The 13988-nt window shown below is 46.7% G+C and overlaps 1 protein-coding gene across 1 annotated transcript in view; it reads left to right on the top strand.

Annotated features, from left to right (window-relative positions):
* Window positions 1-5507: 5507 nt before the first annotated feature.
* Window positions 5508-13988, top strand: part of PIK3CB (phosphatidylinositol-4,5-bisphosphate 3-kinase catalytic subunit beta) — a 76430-nt gene continuing 67949 nt past the window's right edge. Inside the window, exon 1 of the mRNA XM_084267616.1 lies at window positions 5508-5535. The gene's annotated coding sequence lies outside the window, so the exon portion shown is untranslated. The remainder of the gene's footprint in view (window positions 5536-13988) is intronic.

Here is a 13988-nt window from a genome sequence, read left to right as displayed (position 1 = left end):
ACACAAGGGAACTCGGTGCCTCTTCTAAAAGCTGGCAGTCTAACAATCCAGTGCTGCCTTTTATTACAAAAATATGTTAATATTGGGTATGAGGTCAGACCCATAAAGTGGGCAGTGAAGATAATAGCTGGTGGGAGACTTGCTTGTGTGGTGTGTGAGGTTACGTGTGGACAGAATTCCTGTGTCTGTTAGGCAACTGGCTATTCAAGATGCTTTTGATGAAAGAAGTCACTTTGCATTGATGAATGGAACTATTTTTTCAGATTCTGCCTTCGGAAACTGGAAAAAGGAAAAATTATGTACAGATTGCTCTCTCCCTGGCAGGGTTTGAGGCCAGGCTGGATGGGGCTCTGAGCAACCTGGGATAGTGGGGGGTGTCCCTGCCCATGGCAGGGGTGGGACTGGGTGGGATTTGAGGTCCCCTCCCACCCAGTCAGGTCTGTGGTTCTGTATTTATATATAAAGAGAGAATAAAGCAGGAAAGTCAGATGACCATTTCAGGATGCTGCCGATCTTTGTAAAGACCTTACTCTTCCTAATTAGGAGCAATTTTGTTGATCTTTACTGTCTAAGATAAGGTGAATGCCCACACACCTCATGAATAAGCTGTCTCATCAAATGTGCCCGTAGTCGGAAGCCTCTGTTGGCCATGAGCAGATGCAGAAAATGTGCAATTACATATACATTTGCTTTAATATCAAATTAGTGGCAGCTAAGTGCTTTCAACCAGTTTATCTACAGATAATTGATAATCAAAAAAAGAGCTGCATTATTACAATATAATTTGTATAAACTGGTCAAGAATGCCACCATTTAAAAGGATCTGCCTAAGAGCTTCCAGTCATGGACTTTCTGTGGTTTGGAAGCAAAATGAGGATGAGCCTGGTAGGTGTGGGTTTGCAGGGGGTGGGCTGTCAGCTCCCAACTCGTACTGGCACACTTGCAGCCCCAGTACAGGGGGACTCTCCAGTTCCCCAGATACAGGGAGCCTGAGAGCAGCAGTCGTGCTCTGTGGGATCACGAGCAAAGCTGGTGCTGCAGGGGGAGAGCTTTGGTGGGCTACGGCCTCTCTCCAGCTCGGGCCTGCTGCTGCGCGGCTGCTCACACAGCTTGCTGCCTGCGCTGGGAAAAGGGGAAGGAGCTGAGCCCACTCACTCAGAGCAGGGCTCTGTCTGCCCTGCCGGGTCAGTCAGCTGGTGTGCTGGTTCTTGGGCTGTGTTACAGCACCCGGGGGAGGTCAGGGAGGTGGAGGAAGAGGCCCTCTGTTTCAAGTGGGTTTACGCCATTTAAGTCAGGCCTAGCATTTTAAAACGAGAGGCCTCAGACCCCGAATTGAGTAGTGGGAACAGAAGGGTGACGTGCCGGGATATCATTGCTGCTGGCTGTTTGAGGCACTGCTGTAGATAAGAGCGGTTTGCCTCCCTGTCTCTTGTACACATGCTGTAAGTTCATGGAGAACTTTTTCACTGCAGTTTACAGATATTAAATAACTTGCTTTAGCAAAGCACTGTTAAAAGCTGCTTGTTCTTGCTGCAGGCGGTAGCTTCATTAGCCAAATTCAGCATCCGTTTTGTCTGACATCTGCATTTGCAGTCTGGTACTGAATGTCACTCAGTCCATTATTTGCTGCTGCCTCCCCCTTCACCGGAGTCAGTGTGAGAAACAAAGAGAAGCTTATTATAGGCACACACACTGCTGCAAGCACAGGAAAGGAGACCAATGTACTGTACAAACACCTTTGAGGGAATGCTGTGCTTCTGGAATTGAGCTAGCAGGTTATGCTGAGTTTCTCACCATGCCATTAGCACTTTATAAGTGCACCCTGAGAGGCCTTGATGGCAACAGCCAGCTTGGATTTTGCGGATTGGTCTGACTTTTGCGGAGATGGGCAAGGAAGGTCCCGTCCAGCAGGCCAACTTTTGTCAGCTGAGACTGATTGTGTTATCCACATGCCATATCTTCTCTCATATCATTTATATGTGTTGTAGTACTTTAACCTGGTGTGTGAAATCACATATAGACTTACTAAGCTTACTTTTAACATACAAAATTCCTTGGGAATCTCTTAGCATTTCCTTTTTAGGAGATTTGACTTTGTTAAACCTGATGGTAATTTATTTTTTTCTGAACATGTGGCATGAAATAGACATGCCAAAAGTATTTGCTTGCTTATTAACACCTCTTAAATTTCAGTGACTAATGAGAGATTTTGTCCCCCAGATAGTAGCCACCTACGACCTTTAGGCAACACAGGGCATTTTTTTCTACTATAGATGGAAGGACTTAAATGGGACATTCAAGTTTTGTTAATTCTGGACAAGGTATTTTTTTGATGTTAAAATCCAAACTGACTTTCCTTTAGTGACTTCTTAGGAATCTGTCATGTTATTTTTCATACACGAGATGTTCCAAGGGCTTTTATTTGGATGACAGTAGGCAGCATGCTGACAAAGGAATGACCCTGTGGTGTTGAGTGGTCATTATTCTTTCTACCATTGCTTGTGCAGTTTTGAATATAGTTTTTTTGGTTTGGGGATTCTTTTTTAAAGGACATACTTATGAGAGATTCTTGTGTTATTCTGTATTCACCACAAAATGTTCCTGTGCATTAACGAAGCTGGTTTGGTTTGTAGATGTTGTAGGTGTCACAGTATCAGACACTAGCAAGTTGTTGTGAGCATTTAAGTTTTGTGACAATTTCCAAGCATCTCCTTCCCAGTACTAGCTGTGTTCTGGGTCACACTCCTTTAGACTTACTCATTTGATTTTATTTTTTTTCTCAGACCAGCTTTTTCTACTTTAGACCACACGTCCTCTGCATGGTGTTTCCACTTGCATTTTCCTTGTCCCTCCATCAGGGTCAGCTGCCACAGTTCTGTGATGCCTGCAGACAATTTATGTGTTCGCTCCTCTCTTCTGACCATTGCAGTGACACAGGGCTAAAATAATGTAAACCCAGAATTCCGAAAATGACACATTTTCAAGTGACCAAGAATGTGCCCTAGGTGTACAGCTGTTTCACATGCAAAGACATGACTCAGATACAGCCCTTTTAGACAAAACCCTTTTGTTACACTGAGAACACATGTAACAATAGCCTGGGGGAGAGAATAATGAAACATTTGTTGTTTTGTGAGGCGAGGTGGAAAGACAATCTAAAGATCAGGAAATTGAGAATTAAAATTATATTTTAAGTCTGTTTTTTTCTTTCTGCTGCCACGTAGGGCATAAAACATTTCTATAAGATGTCTAGAGACAAGTTCCTTATCCATACTGCACACACTGTCCATAACAGCTCCCTGAGTGACAAGGACATGAAGATCTTGTAGGCTGACCAGCTGTAATCTGAAATATGTTGATCATTACTGATTGAGATCTTGCTACTCCCACTGCTAAATACTGATGTTGTATTTGGAGGCATTAAAACACAAAACAGAAAGGAACTTTAAACTCAGAAGTTCAACACTACAGCAAGACTCTGTGTGGGCAGCTTTCCTTGCAGTCTATTCATAGATATAGCAAAAATTGTCTATACAAGGCAGTTTTTAAGTGCTTGGGGCTTTATGCATGACAGACACTTAAATGCATCATTATTTAATGGAAAAGATGGCAGTGCAGTGAACAGATTTTGAAGTTTCTGGATTGTAGCCCTCTGCTCAGTCTACTAAATCATTCACATCATAGTTGACTTACACTTTACAAAGACTTCACTCGATCCTGTAGAACAACGACGTGATGTTGCAAGATCCAGAGTAAATAGCTCTTTCTAAAAAAAACCCCATTATCTAGCCTTTCCAGGCACAAAACCATTTGTCATCAGTGAGGCCAGTTAGTGAGCCAAGATTTAAACATCTAGGCCAAGACTATCTGGAATATTTAATGTCAAAACCGCAAGTATTAGAATGGTTTGAAAATTGACATGTCTGTGACATTTCGCCCTACTGGGTTTCATTAATACCCTGTTTTGCGGTCAAGATGGTTTTACCACGGGGAGGTCATGTTTGATGAGGATATAACCAGGGGGATAGAGGATGGTAGGGCAGTAGATATGGTCTACTTTGACCTCAGTAAAGCATTTGACACCATCTCCCACAGCATCCTCATGGCTAAACTGAGGAAGTGTGGTCTGGAAGGTCGAGTAGTGAGGTGGATTGAGAGCTGGTTGAAGGGAGGAAGCCAGCAAGTTTTGATCAATGGGATAGAATCTACCTGGTGGCCTGTGTCTAGTGGAGTCCCGCAGGGGTCAGTACTGGGACCTGTGCTATTCAATATATTTACTGATGACCTGCATGAGGGAATAGAGTGCACAGTCAGCCAAGTTTGCTGATGATACAAAATTGGAAGGAGTGGCTGACACACCAGAGGGCTGTGCTGCCATTCAGCAAGGCTCAGACAGGCTGGAGAGCTGGGTGGGGAGAAGTTTAATGAGATTTAACAAGAGCAAGTGTAGGAACTTGCATCTAGGGAAGAACAACTCCAGGTACCAGTATAGGCTGGGGACTGGCCTGTTGGAAAGCAGTGTAGGTGAGGGATCTGGGGGTGCTGGTGGACAGCAGGATGACCATGAGCGAGCCGTGTGACCTCATGGTGAAGAAGGCCAATGGCATCCTGGGGTCTGTTAGAAGGGGTGGTTAGGGTTAGTAGGTCAGGAGTGGTCCTTCTCCCCCTCTACTCTGCCCTGGTTAAACTGCACCTGGAATGTTGTGACCAGTTCTGGGCCCCTCAGTTCAAGAAGGACATAGAAGTCTTTGAAAGAGCCCAGGGCCACCAAGATGATGAAGGGAGTGGAACACCTTTCTTATGGGGGAAGGCTGAGGGAGCTGGGCCTCTTCAGCCTGCGGAAGAGGAGACTGAGGGGTGACCTTATTAATGTTTATAAATTCAGATGGAGCCAGGCTCTTCTCATGGATGGCAGCGACAGGACAAGGGGCAGCTGGTGCAAGCTGAAGCAGAGGAAGTTCCATGTGGATGTAAGGAGAAACTTTTTCACTGTGAGGGTGACGGAGTGCTGGAACAGACTGGTCAGAGAGGTTGTGGAGTCTCCTACTCTGGAGACATTCAAACCCCACCTGGATAGGTTCCTGTGTGATTTAGTCAAGGTGATCCTGCTTTGTCGGGGAGTGTTGGACTAGATGATCTTTCAAGGTCCCTTCCAACTCCTGACATTCTATGATTTTTCAGAAATCTATTTCAGTTGCAATGTAAACCTTAAACAAAACAGACAAGTGGCTCAATGGGCTGAGTTAAACTTCGGTATGTAAGACACGATCCACAGAGATGGATGTATGATCTGTACGCTTGCCTGATAAACCAGTCGCCTTAATTTGAAATCTATCTGTGGTTTGTTTTTTTTATCTTCCAGGAAGAAGGGAAGTCAAGTGAAGTTACCACACTCCTGTGGTATGAAGAAGCAGCATGATGTTCAGAAGCAATGCTTGTAGTATCGAGCAGCCTTAAAAGAACCAGTTAAAAGCAGGAAGGGGGACTATTAATTGAGACACACAACAGATGGGCTGTGAAGGCGACTGACACACGGTAGGCAGTTTTCTTACTACCTTCTGCACATCCACTGACATTTGCCTCTATGTTGCATTGCATGCTCACCATACATGCAAAAATCCCATTTGCTGAAGTAAGTGAGGAGATGGTTGTCCTTCCCATAGATTTCCAGCCAATCCATGTTGTGGTTGGTTGCTTTGTAATGAGCAACTAAACATCCCCTAGATGTATTCTAAATTTCATGAATTTTTAGTGCCTTGAGAATCAGTAAATGAAGTTAATGAGGAAGTAAATCCATCCATCTTTCTGGTTTAGAAACTGGAATAACTGGAAAAATGGAGAGAAAAATAGATGAGACTAATAACATGGGATGATTATTAGCACAGGGATGTTAAAACATGCATAGTACGTTCATTTTTAAACGCGGACAAGGACGTGCGCTGCCTCGCCCTATTCTCATTAAAGGCAGCAGGAATGTTGCTGCTGATTCCAGTGGGTGGGGACACGTCAGCTGCACGCAGATCCAAGTGGTTTCATTACCGGTTGCATTTCTACCTTGCTTTTCTTTGATTGTTTCTTTTAAGCCCTAGAAAGCCACCTGTTTTTTATAGGTACCAGTTTCAAGGCAATTATTCCTAACAGCCTAGCGCCGAGACTCTGAAAATGAGGATGCATCACGGAAATCAGAGGCAAGGCACTAGGCTGCTCTAATGAGCTCTTCCCTGCTGATTTCCACAACCCCCTCCGGGCAGTGCAGCTCTGCCGTGAGCCCTTGTCGCGCCAGCAGAGCCGGCCGCCGCTCGCACGCTGTAGCTGCGCAGCCCGGCCGCAGGAAGAGGTGCAGCAGTGGGCTGGGCGCGCCTGCGGTGGCTCGCCGCTGCGGGTGAGAACTGCGGCCGGGGAGCGCCAGACGACCGGCAGGGAGATGCAGCCGCTCGTAAACGGTTCCCGGCGAGCCCGGCCGTAGCCTCCGCCAGCGCCTCCGCGGCCCGGGACCGGCCGCCCGCCCGGCGCGTCCCGAGAGGGGCGGGCAGGCGGCTCCCGCCGGCCGGAGGCGCCCGCGGGACTGCCCCGGGCAGCACCGGCGCCTCCGGCCCTGACGGGAAACTGGACCCGGGAGCGCCCAGCCGCGGACGGGACGTACCGCGCCATTGGCCGCCTGCGCTCGATAGCGAAAGCTGCGCCCGGGTTGGCAGTCCGCGGGGCGGGACCCGAGGGCGAAGCTGTCGCCTAGGTAACCCCGGCCCCGCCTCCGAGCGGGCGGCAGTGCGGCCGTTGCCGGCGGCGGCGGGAGGGAGCAGGCTCCCCGCTAGCGCCAGCGCCGCCGCGCTGGCTGGGGGGCGGCGCAGGAGACGGCGGCGGTCGCTGCCCGGGCAGGTGGGTGTGCGGCGGCGGACGGGCGGGCCGAGCTGCTTGTGCCGCGGGCGCTCTGAGGGGGGACTGGCCGGACCGGCGGGGCGCCCGCGGACGGGCGGGTCAGTCTGGCGGTGGCGGCGCGGCGGGGGCTTCGCCTCGGCCGCCACCGCCGGCTCGTTTCGGTCCCTCCCCGCTGCGCCGAGCTCCTCAGGAAGAAGACGCTGCTCGGCTGCCGCTCGTTGCGACACGGCGGTTGCCCAACCGCGCGGGAGGCGCTGCCCGCTCCCCGGGCGCGCTGCGGCCGCTGGTCGGCGGCGAGGTCGCGGGGCTGGCGCGAGGGGCCCGGGGCAGGCGGTGGCCTCGCGCTGGTCAGCGGCCGCGCGCCTTTGTGCCCTGCCGCGAGCCGGCGTCGCGCAGGGGCGCGCGACGGTAGCGGCTTCCGCGGCTCGCGCGTCTCTCGCGCCCTCCGGACGGCGGGCGCTCGCGCGACCGGCCCGGGACTGACTCGCCGCGCCGGCTCGGGGGTCTGATGCGGCCTCCCGGCTCCCGCGCGTCGGGCGGCGGCCCCTCGGTACGCCTCCGGGGCGGCGGCCCCTCGGTACGCCTCCGGGGCGGCCCGGGACTCGCCGCGCTGGCTCGGGGGTCTAATGCGGCCTCACGCCCCCCCCCCCGTCGGACCCTTGCGTAGCGGCGCTCGAAAGAGGGTCGGCGGTCCCTGGGCGGTCAGCGCCTTCTCCTCCGTGAGGTGAGGCGGGGCAGGTTTGGCCCTGGCTTCCCGCCGGGGCGTCCTGTAACGCGGTTCGTCCCCCAGCCGAGAACTGTTAGTGGCTCCTCCGGGATTTTGAAGCCAGGCGCCGGTACTCGGTGCCGCTGGCAGTTGTCAGCCCGATTCCCGAGCGCTGCGGTCTTTCCGCACCGCGGACGCTGGCGTGGAGAAGCAGCGTTTGCGTTTCCAGTCAGGTGCCTCAGTTAGACGCGGTCCTGTCGCGCTGCCCCCAGAGCGGCCCTTTCGGCAGCCCGTGGTCGTCCCGTTCTCTGTTACCAGACAGCTAAACTCTCCCACAGATGGGGACCTGCTTGTGTGCAAGGGCAGTAAATCATTAGTCCCAAAGAGTTCCTGAAAGAGAAACGGAAACCTTTTTATGCCAAAACTGCTGGTTGCTGTAGCTCCCGCGCGTGTGCTCTCACAGGCCCACGCTGGACGCTTCCCAACATCAAGAAAGCTCAGGGGGTTCTTCTGAACAGCACTTCTCTGCATTTGCACTGATGAGTTTTGCTCATTTGGAATTGACAGCTGTAGCCAAAGTAAATGGTACGTGCTCGCTAAGCCGACGCTGCCGTTACACTGGTGGTGTTGAGCTCGGTTCAGGCTTAGGAAGGTGTCGAGGCTGGGCATTGCTGGGAACCCCAGTGACACTTTATTTACGTTTTCAGGACTGTAGTTAAGTGATTGCGTGAAGGATGTTGTAGAAACTTGGGTCAGCCTGTGGTTTGCAGTATTAGCTAGAGTCCCACAACTGTAGGTTGTCAGAGATGAATTAAAAGGTGACATCAAACACTGTAATACACTTGCTTTTAGGAAGACTGCAAATGAAGAAATACTGCATATCCATATGCCTGTCAGAGGGTTGCAAAGTCTAGTGGAGTGCATGAAGGTGACTAGGGGAATCAGTCACCCAGTCACTTGGAAACCTTGATCTAGAAGCTTCAGTTCTGAATGATGATGTTTTTCCAGGCTTCAGAAGTTTCATGCCAGCAAGCAGTGCTTTTCAGAATGTGGTTGTTGGACAAAAATTCTTTTTCTTTTTCTTAAGAATATCAGAGGTATGGGTAATATCAAGAATGTTTTGTTGTAGATTGACTTGGAAACATGTTTGGGTGGCGTTTCAGCCTGATAAAACGTGTTTTAAAACGTTTTTGAAAAGGAACTTTCTCTATACATGGTCTTAAAAGATCCTTGTTGATGTCTATATAAATATCTTGAAGAAAAAAATACTTCTGTTAAGTCAGGTTTCACTTCCCAATGTTATGAATTTGCTGGTTCTCCAATTGTCTATAGACTTTTGGCAGAACTCCAAATGCTGGTGTAGGAAAGACTTCTTAAAAAAATAATAAATCTTTCTCTGATTCTTGTAATGTAGTACGTGGCACACCCTATAGTAAAGAGAGAAGGTATCTTGCCTCTTCTTCCTCATTTCACTGCTCTTTTCCCTGTCTTGGGGGTCAAACAGAGTCAGTAGGCTTGTGAAATACTGCATGCTTTTTTTTAAGTTGGCATGTGTCTGCAATATGCTCTGTTTCGCAAATGCAAAATTGAGAACCAAAATCCAGTAAAAATACAAGCTGTGGGAATGCTCTGTGTGCACGGGGAGCACAGGGAAAATCCTGTTGCTTCTTAGAAGTTGGGTGGGAATGCACGCTGGTGTTTTGGCTGTTTGGCTGGAAATCTGGTGCTGTGTTTCAGTGACTAGAGTTCAAGTAGCTGAAATGTTTTTGCGTAGATCTGGAGATACACACGGAAGCATTGTCCTTGGTTCACTAGGAGTTGCCTCCAGTTAATGTACCTGATCGTTGGGCTGTGGAACTGGTGCTGTATTTTATGTGAAGTCCTGGGCCTGGTTTGGATTGAGGTGGACTCTGACTTGCCACACTTGCAAGCAGCAGACCATTAAGTTATGAACTTAACCCGTTTCCGCAGCTGGCAGTTCCCATGAAAACAGTCTAGGAGAGAAACACCTGAAATAAGCGTCACTTACACCATTATGTAGAAAAGCTTGCTCGTTTGTGTGTTGTTAGCAAATGCTTGTTTGTACTCAAACCAATACTCTGGGAGTACAGACACACGCGGTTTTATGTTCTGCATCTCAATTTAGTTGCCTCAAAATGAGGACTTTAACTGGGGGGGGCGAAACCAAAGCAGCGTTAGTGTCCGAGTTGTGAAACAGTCTGTTCTGTGGCAGTGTTGTTTGTCAGTCCTCGCAGTCACTCGCCGTAACAAAGTGTCCCGTGTTCTGATAACAAACCCGATCTGGTGTTAGAAATTTAACAGGCTTTTAAAGGTAATTTTTCGGAATCACCATAGTAACCCGTAAGCAGGCGGGTTTGCTTTGGGGTGGTAAGGTGTATATACTTGTGGTCCAGAATTAACAGCAGGTAAAAAGTGGGGGTTCCATCAAAAATGATCAGCGATTCTGGGAGGTTAAGGATACATGTGTTAGTGTAGCGCCTGAAGTATGGGTCAGGGACCAATCTGTTCTACAATCTCCCTAATTTACATGGGTAAATCTGAACGTTTGGTGGAAATAAATTCAGGAATGTGGTCTATTTACATATGTTAGTGAGGCCTTCATGTGCAAATGCTTGTGGATGGCAGCTACCAAAATAATTAAATTTGCATACTGGCTTCAGAAGATTAAAGAAACAAATGGTGACACTGACGTGCCCCAAGCCCCTTCCTTTGAGAAGTAGAATTGGAGCACTTGTACTGTCTCCCACTGATAATTTTTTTTTTGGGGGGGGAGGGTGGAGGGTGTGCACGTTGTTTATTTGTTCTGGTTTCAGCAGTTCGGGAGCCAAAGTTTAATTGCTAAAGTTTAATTGCTAGCCTGCTATAGTGTGTGGCCTTTTGTGAATTTGGTTGTATGCAAATAGAGGGCCCAGACTGTCTGCAGGTACAGTCCTTGCTACTTTCACTTCATGGCTCTTAGCCATGGGGGGGGAAGAGTGCCCCAAATCTTTTTCACTTCCCTTGAAAGGAAGAAACAAACAAACGGAGGAGGGGGGGAGCTGTGAGAAATTTGATTATTTAGTTTCTTACCGTAGGTACTCAAGACTTGAGAATTAATTGAACTCAGAAGTAATTTTGTGTCTTTGGAGCTAAATTTACATCTATAGAAATTTTTTTTGTATTTATTTCAAAAAGAGCATAAGAATGAGTACTGACATTTTTATTTTGATGCAAAATATACTTAATATAAATTTTTTACTCACAGATTATCTTACAAAATCGTCAAACTGGCATATTTTTGATAAGTAGTGTTGCATTAAATTTTCACTATGAAACTGAATTGTAAAGGGTGCTTTCCCATTTCCAGAATATCTTGCTATTATTTGCAGTAGTTATTCTGATGTTTAAAATAGCTTTCTGAATTCTTCATCAAAATGCTGTAACGAAGCAGTATCAGAGACAGGATATAGCTGTATGTGATGCTGTAATACTGAACAATTTTACATACCGTGTTAGGTTGATAAATGATCTCCAGATTTCTTTACTTCACTTTTATTTATTTTTTTTTAAACAGAAAATTTGAACTAGAGAGGTATAGTTCCCTGGGGCAGGGGTGGAGTGAGTTGGCCTGATGGGATAGATCTAGCTCTGTCTCTTAAAAATAAAGTGCCTCTAAGAGATCATGGAAAATTGTGGATATTACACACAAAATAGCTTCCCCAACAAAAAAAACCACAACCCACCCCAATGATTGTTGAATGGGAAGCTGTGTCCTGTAATGGAAAAAAAAAGTCCCTGGGTTTAATTTTTGTGCCTGTATATGATGGTTTCTTCTTTGTATGAGGTTACTTGTAAGAGGGAAGGAGGTGACAACCCTGTGATTTCTGTTTTCTTTTTATGAGACCCAAGTAATTGGCATGTTCTCATTACTGTCTTTTGAAGTTCACTTCTGGGACAACTAAAGATTCTGACTGAAGAATCAACTTCTTTTCATGGTCCTCGAGCTTTTTTCCCCCCAGACTTCTTGTATCCAGAGCAGATAGCAGAGGCTTTTCTTTACGGGTTAGTTTGAAACTGCTGAACATGTTTAAGTGATGTGGAGTCCATTACAGCTTGCAGTGTTTGCTCTTGCTTTGGGTCGCTGCTGCCCTCCCCTTGCCCCCAGGCACCATATATCTACCCGATTAAAAAACCCCCAAGGACTGTGAGTGGTGATGTAAGTTTTGAGTTTGCATTGACTGGCAGCATGTAGTGATGGCTTGTTTGGATAGCAGAGGTAGATAAACCGTTTTGTGGAAGTCACGGGGGTGTTTGTGGTTTGTGTTGCCAGTTAATAAAAACATTAGTGTGTTTTGGTTTTATGATAGTGTTGTTGTGAAGTATTTTCTAATTATCAGTGTTCCCAAAAGTCCTTTGTGCACAGAAGGTGTCTTTAACAAAACAACGAAAGATTTTAAAAGTACATGTAAGAAGGGTCAGTTGTTCCTGATGTGCTCCCTCTGTGCCAGCCTGGCGCTGTGAGAGGCTCACAGTCCTGCTGTCGAGTGGTTTTGTGGCAGCTTTAATGTGTAGCTGCAGACTACTAGAAGCAGTTAAAAACTGGAATAGGTAGATGGTTTGGAGAACATTTAAAAAAATCCAAACATGAAAAGCCTAAGAAAACAGAATAATCTGTTACACTGGTAGTGCTTGAGGTTCTTGAGCAATGCCTTTTTATCTTTTGTAAATAAAGTGCTTGAGAGGTGGATTTTGATCTTGTTGCATCGTATTTTGCTTTGGGGTGGTAAGAATGAAGGATGATATTTCAAAGTGTGCTATGTTTTGACGATTTATGTTCATAAGAGTAGAATGTTAATAGCAGGAGAACATAAAGCATACCTGATAAGAACTGGTTACATTGGTGTCACTACACATAACCCTCCAAAAGGCTGCTTCAGGTACTGCAGTGGGGTGGTTTTCTGTCAGTGATAGGAGTAGTGCTGTTTGGTATTGTGTCCTCCAAAGGGCTATCAGTTAACTGGTAGTTTGTGTATACACACACAGGTGGGTACAGACCCATGCACACAGAGAACATGGTAAACAAAGGTGGTAGGTACAGACCCATGCACACAGAGAACATGGTAAACAAAAGTAAATGTTGCCATTAGAAACTCAAAGCTAAGTACAAAGTTGATGTGGTGGAAAGAAGCACACAAAATGTTATTTAATAGAGGTATTGGTCACTCTGTCCCCTTCTTGATTGGCTCCACACCTCAAATTCCTTCCTCAGTTTTTGAAAAGTAATTTGGTCCTTATACTTGTATATTCCTCCCTTCATCCAACTTCAAGTATTTCTGGTTTTTAACTTTGTTTTTTTTTCTTCTACTGTCTGTCATTATGTTTACTACTCTTGACTTAGGCCTCCTCCCTTGATCCCCTGTTGTTCCCCTCCCAGGCCCAAAGAAATTAAGGACCTGTGTGTTAACTGTGTTTGAGTCTTCACTCTGTTAATTGTCTTGTCTTTTTAGACAGCTGGTTCTTGGAGGCATAGGTTAGTGTTCCTTACAGCTCCCTGTGGCAGGATGTGTATTAGAAATAACTCATGCTTTACAAAGCAATCTGGGATTAGAGGTACATGGAGAAGATGTGGGAGTTGGTGTGCTAGAAATCATGATGCTGGAATGCCTGCTTTTGGGTCCTGTACCTTTCAGTGCTTGGAAATGGCTGTCATATGTTTGTTCTCTGCTAGTGTTGGGATGTTTGTTTTTCTGTTTGTTGTGGGTTTTTTGGTTGTTTTGTTTTGTTTTTATTGGGGGATTTTGGGTTGTTTTTTCTTATTCAAATTCCCTTTGGACATAAATGGTTGTTCCTTAGGGAGGCAAGGCCTTTGGGATTCCCCGTTGTGTCTGGTGGTCTGAAAATCTTGTGGGCTTGGAGTTTTTGTATTTCTAGCCTTTAGTGCTGAGTGTCTGTCTTTTGTTTCTGCTGATTCAGAGGAGGATCTCTGAATTTACTATCCAGTTATGTATATGCCCTGCTAAAGATGCAATTCAAAACATTAGTGAATATATTTAAAAATTGTCTGGGTCATAACCAGGGATTCTGTAGGCAAAGAAGAGTTAGTGTACAGACATCAGTAAAACAGAGATAGTGCATTTTATGTGTACGCAGCCCATATAGGTGTATGAAATGGCCAAATGTCAGAGACACATAGTAGAATGTAAGCCCTGTTACTAGGTCATGAAAATCTACAACAACAAAAACCCCAATAATGAGCCCAAGCCTAGTAAGAAATAAAAATTGAAGTGTAGCTTTACAACTACCTGAAAGGGGTTTGTAGCGAGTTGTAGCGAGAGAAGTAGTCTTTTCCCAGGTAGTGAGTGATAGGATGAGAGGAAAGAGTCTCATGTTACACCGGGGGAGGTTT

This window comes from Gallinula chloropus (assembly GCF_964237585.1).
Source record: "Gallinula chloropus genome assembly, chromosome: 8".
Lineage (NCBI taxonomy): Eukaryota > Metazoa > Chordata > Aves > Gruiformes > Rallidae > Gallinula > Gallinula chloropus.
Note: the sequence above shows the minus strand (reverse complement) of the source record. Positions and strands in the feature narration are given on the sequence as shown.